Raw genomic sequence first — 14,673 nt, forward strand, 5'->3', positions numbered from 1 at the left:
TTCAATCACGCAACTACAGGTAAGTAAAGCACGCGTATAGATGGTTTCTCGTCATCCGAGATTGGCTAAGATTGGCCCTCCCGTACCGTCGGATCAGCGTCACAGGAAGTGTCCTTACTGCGCACTTTAGCCAGTCACGGTCAGTTGTCAGCCGGCTGTGTCACCATGTGTCCGTGTGACAGGATGTGTCCGTGTGGTGACACGGTGACAGGAAATGTCAGATGACCACCTACCAAGAGAGCTTCCGTCTACTCTGTCCCAAAGTCATGTCAATGTCAACATCCCGCACCTGGGATGTAGAGCAAGAGGTTCTGTCGTGCAGGCCTGGATTATTTCAGACAGAAGCATGAAGCGATTACGTTTGTTTGTGTGTTTATACTCGTGATGTGTGTTTAAAACTCGTTTGTGGCGATGCGTCATAGTAGATACGCCTAGCTAGCTGATGAGATGTTTACCACACTGTAAAAACCCATGTCAAAAACCAGCACCCTGTACCTGCTTATTTTAAGCAGGCTAAATGGGTGCTAAATTTTAGCACCCTTTTCGAAAAATAGCTCCCTGTGCCGGCTTATTTTAAGCACCCTAAATGGTTGCAGCCATTTAGGGTGCTTAAAATAAGCCGGCACAGGGAGCTATTTTCGAAAAGGGTGCTAAAATATAGTACCCATTTAGCCTGCTTAAAATAAGCAGGTATAAGGTGCTGGTTTTTGACATGGGTGCTAAACTTTTTTTACAGTGCATGCACAGAAACATGTCAAAATTTAAATGCCGGGCAGTCCCATGAAGTCCTGAATGCGACTAATGACGTTGATGAATGATCTAAGCGATGTGTTGTGTCCGCCCTTCCAAATCCCATCAAATTGCTGTTCTATCGGATTGTGAATTCAGTATGCAGCAAACCAAATCCAACGAGATATAAAGGCAAAGCCATCGAGAAGGTCGAGTAGAGAGCACATGATAGAGAGGGAAAGAGAGGGGGAGAGAGAGAAATAGAAAGAAAGAGAGAAAGAGCGAGAGAGAGAGGTGAGAGAGAGAGAGAGAGAGAGAGAGAGAGAGAGAGAGAGAGAGAGAGAGAGAGAGAGAGAGAGAGAGAGAGAGAGAGAGAGAGAGAGAGAGAGAGAGAGACAGAGACAGAGACAGAGACAGAGACAGAGACAGAGACAGAGACAGAGACAGAGACAGAGACAGAGACAGAGACAGAGACAGAGACAGAGACAGAGACAGAGACAGAGACAGAGACAGAGACAGAGACAGAGACAGAGACAGAGACAGAGACAGAGACAGAGACAGAGACAGAGACAGAGACAGAGACAGAGAGAGAGAGAGAGAGAGAGAGAGAGAGAGAGAGAGAGAGAGAGAGAGAGAGAGAGAGAGAGAGAGAGAGAGAGAGAGAGAGAGAGAGAGAGAGAGAGAGAGAGAGAGAGAGAGAGAGAGAGAGAGAGAGAGAAACTGCGCAGTGCTCGTAATTGCGGCCGTGCGTCTGAGCTGTGTGTATTGGCAGATTGCCAAGGAACCTGGCACTGGTGAGGACGGGACGGCGGCGCAGGTAGGATAGGTGCGTGTGTGGGGGGGGGGGGCTGACATGACATCGAGGCGCAAGTGCCGGAGGCTTCACTTGGACACTGACACGGGCGGTATGAAGATTCGAGTGTTATAGGCACAGGAGAGGTGTCATAAAGGTATTAACACGCGCAGTGGAAGGGGGGGGCGGATTTCGCCCACCCCTCCTGTTTTTCGCCAATAACTCGCGCCATAAACAAAATATTCATGTGAAATTTTAGCTACCTGCCCAGAATTGAATTGCGGATCTTCTCGTGCAAGAAATAAGAAAATCGGTTCACAACTTTTCTAGTAAGAGCGATGTAAAGTCAAACATCCTGCCGCCGCGGCGGCGCGGCGGCGCGGCGGCCGGCGCTAGCCGTTACGCGCCGCCTGAATTGTAGACTGTGCCGGGGCGGGACGGTTCCGTCTTTACATCGCGCTCCTTACCGCTGATTATATTAGATTCGCGTCAAATTTGATGAGAAGACTGAGAAATGTACAGGGAATCATATGGTCAAAGAATTTTGAAAATCGGCCAGTAACAACTTGAGTTATGAGTGTGTAAACACAAAATTGTGATTGCCGCGTTTCCCGCGTCCGCCGATCCCGCTTCAGCCGGCGACATCTTACGCTTAGCAGGCTTCTAACTGCCATATTTATTGTTGGATTAACTAGAAATTCACTTTACATACTCACAAATGTTTGGTCTTTCGTATAGTGAAAGAAAAAAGAAAATCGACCGGTAACTTTTTGAGTTATCGGCGTGTAAACGCAAAAAAGTCGCTCATATGGCAGATTTGACCACATTTGACCTCATTTGACCTTGAAGATATTGACCTAGGGTCATGAATTCACACACAACAGAGTTCCCCATGGCCCCCACCTACCCTCCAAATTTCGTCTTTCTAGCTCCAGTGGGAGCTGAGATCTTAGGGGGGGCGACATCCGCCCCCCCCTTCCACTGGGCGTAGTACTGGCAACCCTTCCACTGCGCGTGTTAAAGGTAGTGTGCCACCTTTGAAAGATTTCCCGTTTTATTTTTCCTAGGATAAGAAGCTTCTGTTTTTACCTAATATCGCAAAAAAAATAAAAAATGGGCCTGGAATAGTGCCTTTTTCGCCTAAAAGTTTATCGGTTTTTAGATATGTATAACAACTGTAGTGGGCTCACCTGCAAACAGGCGTCGGGCAACAATCGCGAATGCGGCGCACTTGTGACAATAAGCAAAGGTCATTATAGTGTTACGACCATACGACGTACGGGAATGAGTTATCAGCTGTCTAATCGTAGACAACACAATGTCGAGCCTTAACCCGCGCCCCGTAGGGCTACCGGCGGACCCTACCACCCGTAGGGGGGGGCCGTTTCGGTCCCCCCCCTAAGATCTCGGAAAGTTACCGGCCGATTTTCAAAATTCAAACGGCGTTCGATAGCCCCTACCCGGGAACTACCTTGTGACCAAATTTCATTGACCTAGGTCAAACCGATGACGTCACAGGTCAGGTCAAAGGTCAGATTTATCACCGTTCACAGGCAATTCAAGAAATGTGCTGTGAAAGCGAGTAAATTGGTATTCATTGAAAACCATCGATGGTATATTGTTCGTCAAACACATACTTTGCTATCTGAGGTCACTGATACCAGGTCAGGTCACAGCGAGGTCAGGTCACCGGGGGTCACAATATGAATGTGTCGTGTGATACATGTTTTATGGTCCATTTTACATGACAAATGCGATTATGTGGGTTAGGCAGCCTTTGGGGCCAGCCTAGGTCACGTTTTGGTGAAGGTCAGGTCAAGGTCAGGTCAAATTAGGTCAAATTTCAAAGTTGATATTTTTGCATAAAATGGGTATCGATTCGATGCAGCTCGTCACGGGGAGTCTAATGATGGTCTTCGTTTTGCTCTACAAGTTCTAGAATTGCCAAAAATTGAGTTTGAAAATTTGACGTCATCATTTTTGAACAGTTTTTTTCGCTATAACTTGGCCAAAAAACGAGGTATCGATCTGAAATTTGGTATGTAGATAGAAGACGGTAGGCACTATCACATATATTCCGGTTTTTTTCGAAACTCAAAAAACTTTTTGGATTTTTTGGCGAATATATAAAAAAAATTGCTTTTTTGATTTTTGGGGGTCTAAACTCAAAAATTTTAAAAATTCGAGATAGCAGTTTTGTAGCCCTGTCAATTCTACACCTTTTATGTCTTGATCATTTTTCTGTATCTTCAAAGCTGTAGTCCTGACAGGTCTTCTCGCGAAGGTCTTTTTTCGGTCGAAAATGACAGAACATGACGTCACTCTGACGTCATTTGTGGCCAACCTATCATAGCCTCTGGAAAAATTTTTGGTCACAATGTGTAAAATTGATGCCCGGAGGGGTCCTGAAAGTTTGGTGGCGATATCTCCAGCCGTTTAGGAGATATCGACCGAAAAGGACAGGGGGGGCCGTTTCGGCCCCCCCCCCTACGGGGCGCGGGTTAAACTGTAAGCCTGTATTGGTATTGTTTCTTAAATTTGGCTGTCGAACATTAATTTGTGGTTTGAAATATGATATATGTAAAATAATTGATATGAAACAGCCGTCTCTTAAGTTATGACCCCATTACACCACACGCAAGTGGCAGAAATGACAATGATCAGCTGACGCATTTTTCTTGGCCGAAGTCAGAGCGCGCGGCCCGACGCACCACGCGTATTTGGAAATTCCGACCTCGACGAGCATCAGAAGCCACCTAACAGGCGTGTTCGAAACCGCAGGAGATGATGATGAACGGGTTTATCGAAACTTGATTGGATGAGCCTATCGGTAATAGCGATTTTAATGTGTGCATTTATTGTTCATAGTGGTGTGAAATGTGGTTGGGGTACGACCGACAACCCGTCGGGGCGAATTTCGCACTGGGGTACTCAAAATTTGAAGAATTTAAGACGTTTCCATAAGTTTTGAAGGTATGGATAAGTTCTAAAAATCCGGTTCTCCTTATCCGGGTCATTAACTCCATATGGTCCAAGAAAGCTGGCACACTACCTTTAACACCAACGAACAACGAAAGCAGGACGATCTGAAACCGATCACGAAAGTCATGCCGGTACGGGATACCAGACACCACTACACCGGAAATGTAGCGTGATTCGTCAGCCTTTCGGAAATTGTTTCATAAATTCAGAAGAAAACTGCAAAGTAGGAACGGTTGCACGACTGCGCATAACCGAACTTTACTGCCATTTCATAACTCTTACAGACACTTCATAGTTCATTGATAAACCGTCGAGATGCAGAAGGCCGATTGCTCCAAGTAAGTCGCCGAATAAGAGGCTTTAAACTTAAGATTGTGAGAGTTATTAAGTGCTGGGCACTTGAAAGCACTTCATGCATTTCACATCTCTTGAACCCTTGTAGGCATGAATCACTATCAATTCAGATTGTACTCAGCTCGGGTTGTTTGCAACACTTTGATAACTTTCTAACAACCTACCTACTCAAAAGGCAAACAAACATAAGATAGTCTAAAAACTGAGATACCGAACACATGCAAAATGATACACAATTCCGAAATTTTGGCAAAAACATTATCTGCATATTGCATGTCTAGTTTCCTTGTTTTAGCTTCCACTCACCTATTCAAGGCACTGGATGACCAGTGATCTCATGCGTCTACATCATCAGTTTCCTAAGCCGGATCAATGTCCACGCAGGTTTTTACACCGCCGGCGCCTTCAGTACATGTCTTCATGACGAGACCTTCGCACACCGACTCGAAAAAGCTTATCCTTATCTCTAAACTCTTATCATACACGTCATCACATCCAGCCGGAAACCATGAAACATGCCTGATCTATCCTCTAACACGTGTCACTCTACCAAAACGAAACACGTGCAATGCGCGATCCTTTCCGGTCGCCTAATCACACGCATTCACGTGCCCCAGCTGAGCAAATATCCCCGCACCGCGAGCCCTAGCCCCCTCCCCAAGGAGATTTCTCGAATCGAAGCTCCGACAGCGGTGTCTGTTGGAAGACTGCCAAGTGACGTTCCAACCAAAAACCCTGCGGTTATCTGGGTCAGGTCGGGGGTGTTGGCAAAGGGTGTCCGTGGGAAAAAACGTGTTCTGTTTGAGACAGAGAGCTTATGGGGTAGGCGAACAGAAGACTTTGCGGCGGTCGACCTGGATCAATATTAGGAGTCGATCGATTTTGATGATCTGCATTCGTTTTAGAAGCTGGATCGAACGTTTATTCTGCGGCCACTGCCAGCGTCCTGAATTGCAATTATCCAGTAATGAGGCATTGGAATTTATCACAGTAATCGAAACGCAGGGTTATTAACATGCTTATTATCTCGGCCATTTAAATGTGCCACAACTTTTATTTTTTCATCGCCCATGGCACTGTTATAATCCATTAACCAAATGGAACGCCAATCAGCCAGTACTTACAACGATTCAAATCACAACCGCCCGCAACCATTGTCTCTATCCTCACAGTAGCGGCGCGTCGCATACCTCCACATTCTCTCACACACTACGGAAGTTATAGTGCGCGTGTCCCACATTCGCGACAAGGTCAAATCGATCACCGCCCTAAAACGGCAGAGTGCCGACCTTGGCTAGTTCCCAGGCCCGTATTGCGACCACAGGTGGTCTCGAGGGGCCGCCCTGCTCCCCACTGCCACCGTCGGGGGGGGGGGGAGGGCAGGTAGTGAAGCAAAATTGAAAAACGTTCCGCATTTTTAGAGTCGAGCCTTACCTAGCAACAGCTTAGAAGCATAGTAAATATGTTATTGCTAGATAAGAGATAAAATACCGAAACTGCCATCTACAATCTACATTCAACATCCATAACCTGATATTATAAGAACCATGCCAACTAATAATACGCTAAATGATCCCAACTTAGAAACATATCATCTGTAGTAAAAAAGTTAGCATCTACCATTTACCAGATATAAGCTACCGTATACTATTCACGATTTGCCTCCACCATGCCACGTCTACGGTCTACCATCCTTCGTCTACTATTCACCACTCAGCGTCTTCCACCTACCACCCTCAACCTTGCCCCTCCCCCTCCCTTCCCCTGCCCTTCCCCACCCGCGTGGCTCGCAGGTCAAGGTCACCCACAGAGGTCACCGCCACTTCCCATCAGCCAGCTGATTGAGCTCACGTGACCGAGACAACCACCCCGCATGTTTAGCTGGCTGGCGTCTTGCTCGGCGGGGAAGGGACGGGAGAAGGCTACCGGGGTGGGGGGGGGGGGATAGCTTTTGGGGCCCCGTTGGCATCGTAAGTTGTTGCTGCATCGTTGCTAGGCAGCTAGGTAGAGATGGCCTCAGTTTGGAATCCCAAAAACCATGGGTATGTCGAGGTTGAATTGCAAATGAGCCGTCACTGGTTGAGTTTTGTGCAGATCACGTTCAAAATTGAGATGGAAAGAGTGTGACGAACCAAGAAAGCCTGGCGAAATAGTGAAAATAAATGACAAAGAGACAATAGTTTAGTTATTAGTTTCGCAGCATCACATCAAAGCATGACTAAAACAGTCCATTACTTCAAGAAGAATGTCCCGACATAATTTATAGCTCTTGAGGAGTGCTCTTGAATGAATGTGGCGACGATCACACAATATCCCTGACACAATATACCAAGTCTGTCGAAACTTCTACAAAGAAAAGGTGACGACACCATTGTGCGGAAACTCGATTATGCGGTGACTTAATTCTACCGGCGAAGCGCATTAACCCTCGCCGGACCTATTGGTTTTCTACATACGCGCCGGCCGAGGGGGGGGGGCGGGTACGACCCCCCCCTCGCCGTTTCGCCCCTGATGGAGCTAGCGCGTCGCGGAAAAAACGAGCGTGTGCGCCGTTACGAGACGCAGAGATTGGTACCCGATTTTAAGGTCCTAGGTCAACCGGTGACCTCTGAGGTCAGGTCAAGTGCCCCAGGGTACGGTTCAGTTTTTGGTAAATAACTTCGCAAAAAACGGCCGCAGAGCGCCGATTTTGGCAGCATCGTGTTCGCCTCGCTCAGGCGCGTCGAATGATATACTTTTTGTCCGGGTCAGGTCAACTTGGGGTGTTGACCTCAGGTCAAGGTCAGGTCAGCACCCCCAGGTCACGAAGTTGGTCGAAAGAGGTCATGTCGCATATCATTCGATTCGGCAGGCCTTCCTGAGTCCATTGGTGCCTTTCCCGACTCGCTAGCTCAATTTGATCAAGAGTTATTGACGAAAAACTAATTTGACCTTGATGACGTCATAAATGACGTCACGTAAGGTCAACATTGCAAAAATGACGCATCTAACCTTGCAAGGAGTGCATCAAATCACGATTCTGTGTGCTTGAGATAGTTGGAGATCGTTCCCGGCGCCAGAATAGCAGTTTGAATTTTTCCCCATTGGCTTATAATGGTGAGGTCACGAAAATGACCTGACCTCATATGACCTTTAGGAAAAATCCGAGATATACAAGTTGTGGGACTCATAATGGATACTAGATCCTGCAAGTTTCAATTCCCTGTGACATCTCCTCTGGCAGTGAGGGCGTTGCGAAGTTGCGACATCTGAAGACCGTGCAGAGGTTCACTTATGACGTCATAGGTCAGTGACCTGACCAGACCCAAAAATGCGGTTGGTGTCAAAAGATCCGGCTTGGATCAAAGGTCAGGTATGCCAAGTTTCAGCTCTCTATCGCCAGCGTGTTCGGAGCTATCGCGAAAAAACCCTATGGGGGGGGGCGGCACCCGCCCCCCCCCCCTCGGCCGGCGAGGGTTAAATTCTGTGAGGAGATCGGATTAAATTGTCGTAATTTATCGGCACGGTACGGGTATCGTCAAATGAATCGTCAAGGAAGCACATCACATAATAAGAAAATCATGTCATTAATTCATTGCACAGTCCACCATGGGACTGTTAACGATAATTTACTTTTTTCAAAAGAACTATGGACAAAAGTCTTCGGCCACTCTTGGTTTCCACATATTGATCCTCATAGCATATGCACAACAGATCTGGAAAGACGGATATGACGGGTTTAGATAAACAAATCGGTCGAGGCGAGCCACCGATATTATTCCAGGCCATCTCAAGCTTGCAGCAGACAAGGGATGGGGCTGCATCTCATTACGAACATTTGGCATGTAGCGAGAAATAAGACGGCGCCGCCATAGTCGAGTGCCTGCCAGTGTGTCTGCGTGCCATTTCTGTAGGTATAGATTGCGTGCTGACTTGCTCTTTGAAGCAGCGCCAGAACAGCTTTTTAGTCTCTCCGCACCCACCGGCGTGCTTCCAAATCCACGCTGCTCTTCATAGCTCCATACGGCTACGGGCTAATGAGATAGACGAAAACATTCTGGAAATTTACCTTTCCCGAAATCCCCTCAGAAACGTCCAGACCAGTGGCGGCGGAATAGGGGGTGCAGGGGGTGCAGCTGCACCCCCATCGAAAAACATGGGGGTGCAAACATATCTTTTTGCACCCCCAAAATCCGTACAAGGGGCCCGTCGCACCATCCAATACATTTTCTCCTGAAAACCAGTGATCGGGAACCGAACACTGATGTGGAATCATCCGGGATGTCCAATTATGGTCAGGAGTGTCCCATGCTAGTCTTTGGGGCCCCCACACCGGCTAGAAGTGTCCCGAGCCGCGTTTGGTGCTCCATGCGGCATATGAGGGCCCCCACGACGGCCTCAGAGGGCCCTTTTATGACGATCTCTGAGGGCTCCCACGACTACCTCTGTGCCCTGGGGCCCTACAACGGTCACTAAGGGCCCTCATGACGACCGCTGAGGGTCCCACAGAGACTCCGGGGCCCTTATGAGACTCAGGGGTCACGCTGGCCTCTGAGGGCCCCTATGACAGCCTCTGAGGGCCCTTACGATGATCTCTGAGGGCTCTCGCGACCTCTGTCCTCTGGGGCCCTATAACGACCACTAAGGGCCCTCATGACGACCGCTGAGGGTCCCACAGGATTCCAGGGGCCCGCTGGCCTCTGAGGGCCTCTACGACGGTCTATGAGGGCCCTCGTGACGGACCTAGACCTAACTCAAGTCTGAGGGCCCATTTGGCTTCAGACGGCCCAGCGACGGCCTCTGAGGGCCCCCACCCAACCAGGCTGCAGGCAGGGGCTATGCTGGCATTTGAGGGCCCTGCAACGGTCTATTGAGGGCCCTAACGATAGCCTCTAGCGGTCTTACCAAGGCCTCTGAGAGCCCTGCAAAGGTATCTGAGGGCCCATGAAGACCCTCACTATGGCCAAGGACCCTCATGACGACCTCTGATGATCCTCTCGAAGGCTTCTAAAGGCCCTCACAACTTCTGAGAACCCCAGGACGGTCCCTGAGGGGCTGAGGGCCCTGACGACGACCCCTCTGGGCCCTCACGATGGTCTCTAAGACCCAACGCAAGCTCCAAAGGCCCACGCTGGCGTATGAGGGCCCCACGATGGCCTCTGAGGGCCTCGACGCAGTCAGGCTCCAGGGGCCATGCCGCCATGCTGACCTCTGAGGGCCCTTTTGACGGCTTCTAGGGCCTAACGAAGGCTTCAAGGACCAACGCTGGCATCTGAAAAACCCTACGACGGCCTCGGAGGGTCTCAACTCAACGCAGGCAGGTGCCAGGAGACATGATGGCCTGTGAGGGCCTCGCAGAGTTCAGATTCAGAGGACCCAACGACCTTTGTGGACCTTACGAAATACGAAGGTCTCCGAGAGCTCACGCAGGCTCCTGAAATTCGACACTGATTCTCAGGCCCCATGTCGGCTTGTTGAGGCACTTTATCTGCTCTCGGTGCCCCGTCGCCGGCCTCTGAGAGGCTCAATGTTGGAACTTATGGGACCATGGGCCCTACACCGGCTTTTATGGCCCCTACATCGACTCTTGGGACTCATGACCCATGAAATGTGGGTCTAAGCGGCTTCTAAGAATCCCCATGCTGGTTCTAGTAGCTGCCAGCCGAATATCTGGGCTCACACGCGAGCTCCTGGGACCCCGTGCATACCCCAGGGGTCTACCTGCCTCTAAGACCCCACACATACTTCTGGGGCTCAAACGCTTGTCCCTGAAGACCCCACTGAGACCCCTTTCCTCTAATCAGTCCTCCATACCGGCTCTTTAGGCTAAACATCGTCTCCTGTGGCCTCCATCCCGGCTTTATAGTTTTTTTTTTTGGTGGGGGTCCGATGCTGGTTTCTGAGAGCCCTCAAAAGACTTTCGAGCCTATACTGCCTTCTGAAACCTTTCAGCAGCTTTCAAGGGACCGACCCTGATCGGAGGGCTCATTCTCTCAGAGGAGTCATGTAGGTCTCTGGAGGAGTATTTATGTGTTCGGTTTCCAAGGGGCTCCTAAACACTAGGTATGTACACTGCAATTTCAAACCTTTTACATAACTTGTGTGTATGGGGATAGTTTTCCAAAATCTTCGTTTTTCATAAATCAATAATAATCACCCCAAAAAAGAAGGGGGCCCAAAACTTCCCGAGGGGCCCCTTGAGAAAACTTTGCACCCCCATCCAAAATTATCTTCCGCCGCCACTGGTCCAGACCAGATTCTACCGTGTTTACAGATCTCTGCGATGGACAGTAATCGCATGGGGGGTAAGCTGATGCGTGCCATTCCAATTTCCATCACTTTTAACCCAGCAGCTGCCAGCTGAGCGCCTAACTTTCATGAGCACACGCCATCTTCCCTAGATTGAGATTGTTATCTTCTCTGCAAGTCGCGTTAGTGTGACTTCCGCGTGCGGATTTGGTGCGAAGCTGGCTTTTTCCGCCGCAAACCAGACACCACCGGTGGCGGTGCGGCGGCCCGCGGGGGGGGGGGTCACAGGGGGAGGGGGAGGTGGGGGGGGAGAGAGGGGAACAGGCGTCTGAATGAGCGCCAAATGAACGGAGCGCGCCGGTGCCAAATGTCAACTCTGGCGAACGGAGTCATCCTCCACCCGCGCACTGGTGGCCATGACGAGAACGACTCGAGACTTGGAGGGGGAGGGGGGGATAGAAGTTGGAGAGGTAGATACCGGCAATGATAGTGCAAATTTCTGAAAAGACATTGCACTTCAATTTCATTTTGCCCTTCAGTGCATGATAAGCGCTACGTCAAACAATTATGCAAGAAGCAGCTGCAAATTAAAATGTCTGCAGAGAAATGAAATGTGAAGCAGGCTGGATATTTAAATGCATATCGTTACTAAAGATTTAACAGCTCCCTCTGCAAAGATTCGAAAACGAGGCACCGAGAAGTCGGAAATACGAAGCGGATAAGCAAAAGGGACACTTTGTGAAGCTTCCCAGACAGTTGCGCTTATATTTAAACAACGGTATTGCGGAATCAATCGTACACGATCATCCCGATCCCGAACAATGCTTCCTTTTAGGACAGCACTTTATAGTGTATGGAAAAAAAACACAAAAACTCGAACCATTTCAACCCACCTGTTAGGGCGCCTCCTCCTTCACTCCAGAAACAATCGTCACCTGTCGCTCTTCGTCCGAAAAGATCGTCCTGAAACTCCTCAAGGCACTGCACAAGCGACACACCCTTCCCTCCTCAGCGATCGCTCTGTTTTGAGCCGGGAGCCAAGCCAGCTCAGCTGCCGGCAGCAGTCACCGCAAGCCCCGCCCTTCTCCTCCCCCTACCCCTCCCCTCTGGCACCGCGGCGCTACACCTGACGGAGCCGACACTTGGCGGGGTTTTATTTTCGCGCTGCATGCAGAAGCGCGAACATCTGGCGCGAAACGGATAGGTTTTGAAACATGCTAGTGTATGGCGTAAGCGGTAAGTGCTACCTACCGTTTTGAGATAATGTCCAAGTGTCACACATGCTGCGGAAATGAAACGTTGGCCAATGACAAATGTATGAAATGTGCAATATGCAGTGTTCACGCGCGTGCAAAGTTACAGGGCGTTGGAGGCGGTGCACCGCCTGCCACCGCCTGGAGCGCTACGCAATGATGCATTTTGCACCGTTCCGTGACCTGGACCAACACAAGTCGGGGCTATCACTAGGGTATGCAATTGGTGGGGGCTGGGGCTACTGTGTATGAATCGAGTTTAACAGTTTTCAGCCCCTACCAATAGGGTTGCTTACCGTAAACCAGGGTTTGTTGCTTGAATATTGGTCATGAACAGTTCGTAAGCTACGTTTATTTGTTTGTTTATTAGACAGTTTACAAATTCCATCATTAAATCAAGGTCACATGTTCACGAACAGAACAATTATTTGTTCACGAACAGTTCGTGAACGTTCATGAATAAGTCATCATTTCTTATACCTTTCACGCTATCTAGATGAAGATACATATTCCATTTCTCGTGCCGAACAGAGTGCCTTGCAGAGGAATGCGTGCCTTGCTGAGGAATGCAGCGGCGTCATGGTCAGCCCATCAGCATGCTGCCTGCAGCCAATGGGTTCGTACTACGCAATATGATTGGTCGAAGCGTAATAAGTTTCCGCGTCAAACAATACCTATTTTAACCGAAGGTTTGTTGTCAATAGTTAAAACACTATTCTTTAGAATTGTGTTTTTCTATTGAAAAACAAATCTGAGTTCCCTGACAATTTGGCAAAAGCTGCCTGAGATCATATATAGAGTCTAGTTCTTCCTATATTAGAATAAACAAAATGATCGTCTTTTATAAAAAGGTTTATTTTCTTTGGTGATTAGTTTGTGCATAAAAAATCACAATTCCATTGCAAAAAAGCTAATTTTGGGAAAGTGAACTGTTCCATTCAACTCGCACAGTGCTGTTGGTCAGAGTTTTCCGTGTCGTGCGCGTGAAAACGCCCCCCCCCCCCGCGCCGTCTAACTCGGCTCCTGGGCCAGGTAGCAACATGCATTAAGCGGCAGTCGAAAGAGCGTTCAAAAACAGGAGGACAAAACCACTTTCGTCATTTTTTAGGTCAGGTCAAAGGTTAGGTCACAAAGGTCATCAAAGGTAACACCGACGCATTACGCGGAAACCAAAAAAGCTACATGCACTGAAAACAATTTAACCCAAGGCTGGCGAGTAAACCGCGGTGTTTTACGGGTACCCCTATCCGCAACCATTTTTTACCACCCTCCCAGGAGTAGTGCTAGGTCCCATTGCGGTGTAGTCGTACTTGCTCTGAACGGATATAACCGCTGTCAGCGAACAAGTCCGCTGAGAGCAGGGACGACTACACTGCAATGGGACCTTACTGTTACTGTACTCCTGGGAGGGTGGTTAAAAATGGTTGCGGATAGGGGTACCCTCAAAACACCGGTTTACTCGCGGGCCTTGGGTTAAATTGTTTTCAGTGTGGCCGGGGAAAAGCGCATTCCATAGCTCTTTCGAATGCCTTTCCGTACATCGTTTTCAGATTTGCCCTCAGGTCAACAGTTAAGCCCCGAGAGGGATCAGGGAAAACAGAAAAATAACCGTTTTTACAACAAAAAATGTTTTTTTTTCGCAATAATTTTTGACGAAAGAGAGTCTCGAGATTTGTTTTGCCAGCATCGTGTGTCCCTCGTTGAGACCCGTCGAATGAACTATAATTTGACCTTGAACGATCATGTTGATATTTTGACCTCAGGTCAAGGTCATGACCTGACTGAAAAAGGTCATGTTGCATATTAGTCGATCTGTATCGTCAAGTGGAACACATCTGAGGTGTTTTATCGTTGGAAATTTCAAAGCGATCGTTCAGTTGGTGTAGCTAAAGCGCGAGAATTGGAACTTTTCTGAGGTAAGGTCACGACGTGACCTAGTGACCTGACCTTGAACGACCCAGATCTGAATTTTTCACAACTTGTGCGGAAAATATGTATCAATAGCTGTGCCAAAAACCTGACGGGGATGCGTGACCCCTACCCCCCCCCCCCGCTCCCCAGCACGGCGGGGGTAATTCTCAGACAATGGCACTCACTATTGCAGGCATTTTCTATACGTGAAAAATTCGCCAATATTACCTCAAGCACGTGGAATCGTGACTGATAATGATTCCTCAGCAACGCTCTAAGGCTGACTCAATTGGCCCATTACTCATTTTTTATTTAGAAGTCTTTCTTACTTAACCCGCGCCCCACTGGGGTCTGTGTATAACACGCCCTACTGGGGGGGGGGGGCTATTCATAGCCCCCCCTCCTAACTCCGAAACTACTGGT

The 14,673-nt window shown here is 48.7% G+C and overlaps 1 protein-coding gene across 1 annotated transcript in view; it reads right to left on the bottom strand.

The window, feature by feature from the left end:
* Positions 1–12,185, bottom strand: part of LOC122375314 (tyrosine-protein phosphatase non-receptor type 13-like) — a 72,230-nt gene extending 60,045 nt beyond the window's left edge. Inside the window, exon 1 of the mRNA XM_043354625.1 lies at positions 11,980–12,185. The gene's annotated coding sequence lies outside the window, so the exon portion shown is untranslated. The remainder of the gene's footprint in view (positions 1–11,979) is intronic.
* Positions 12,186–14,673: the final 2,488 nt, after the last annotated feature.

This window comes from Amphibalanus amphitrite, unplaced genomic scaffold (assembly GCF_019059575.1).
Source record: "Amphibalanus amphitrite isolate SeventyFive unplaced genomic scaffold, NRLGWU_Aamphi_draft 001816F_arrow, whole genome shotgun sequence".
NCBI lineage: Eukaryota > Metazoa > Arthropoda > Thecostraca > Balanomorpha > Balanidae > Amphibalanus > Amphibalanus amphitrite.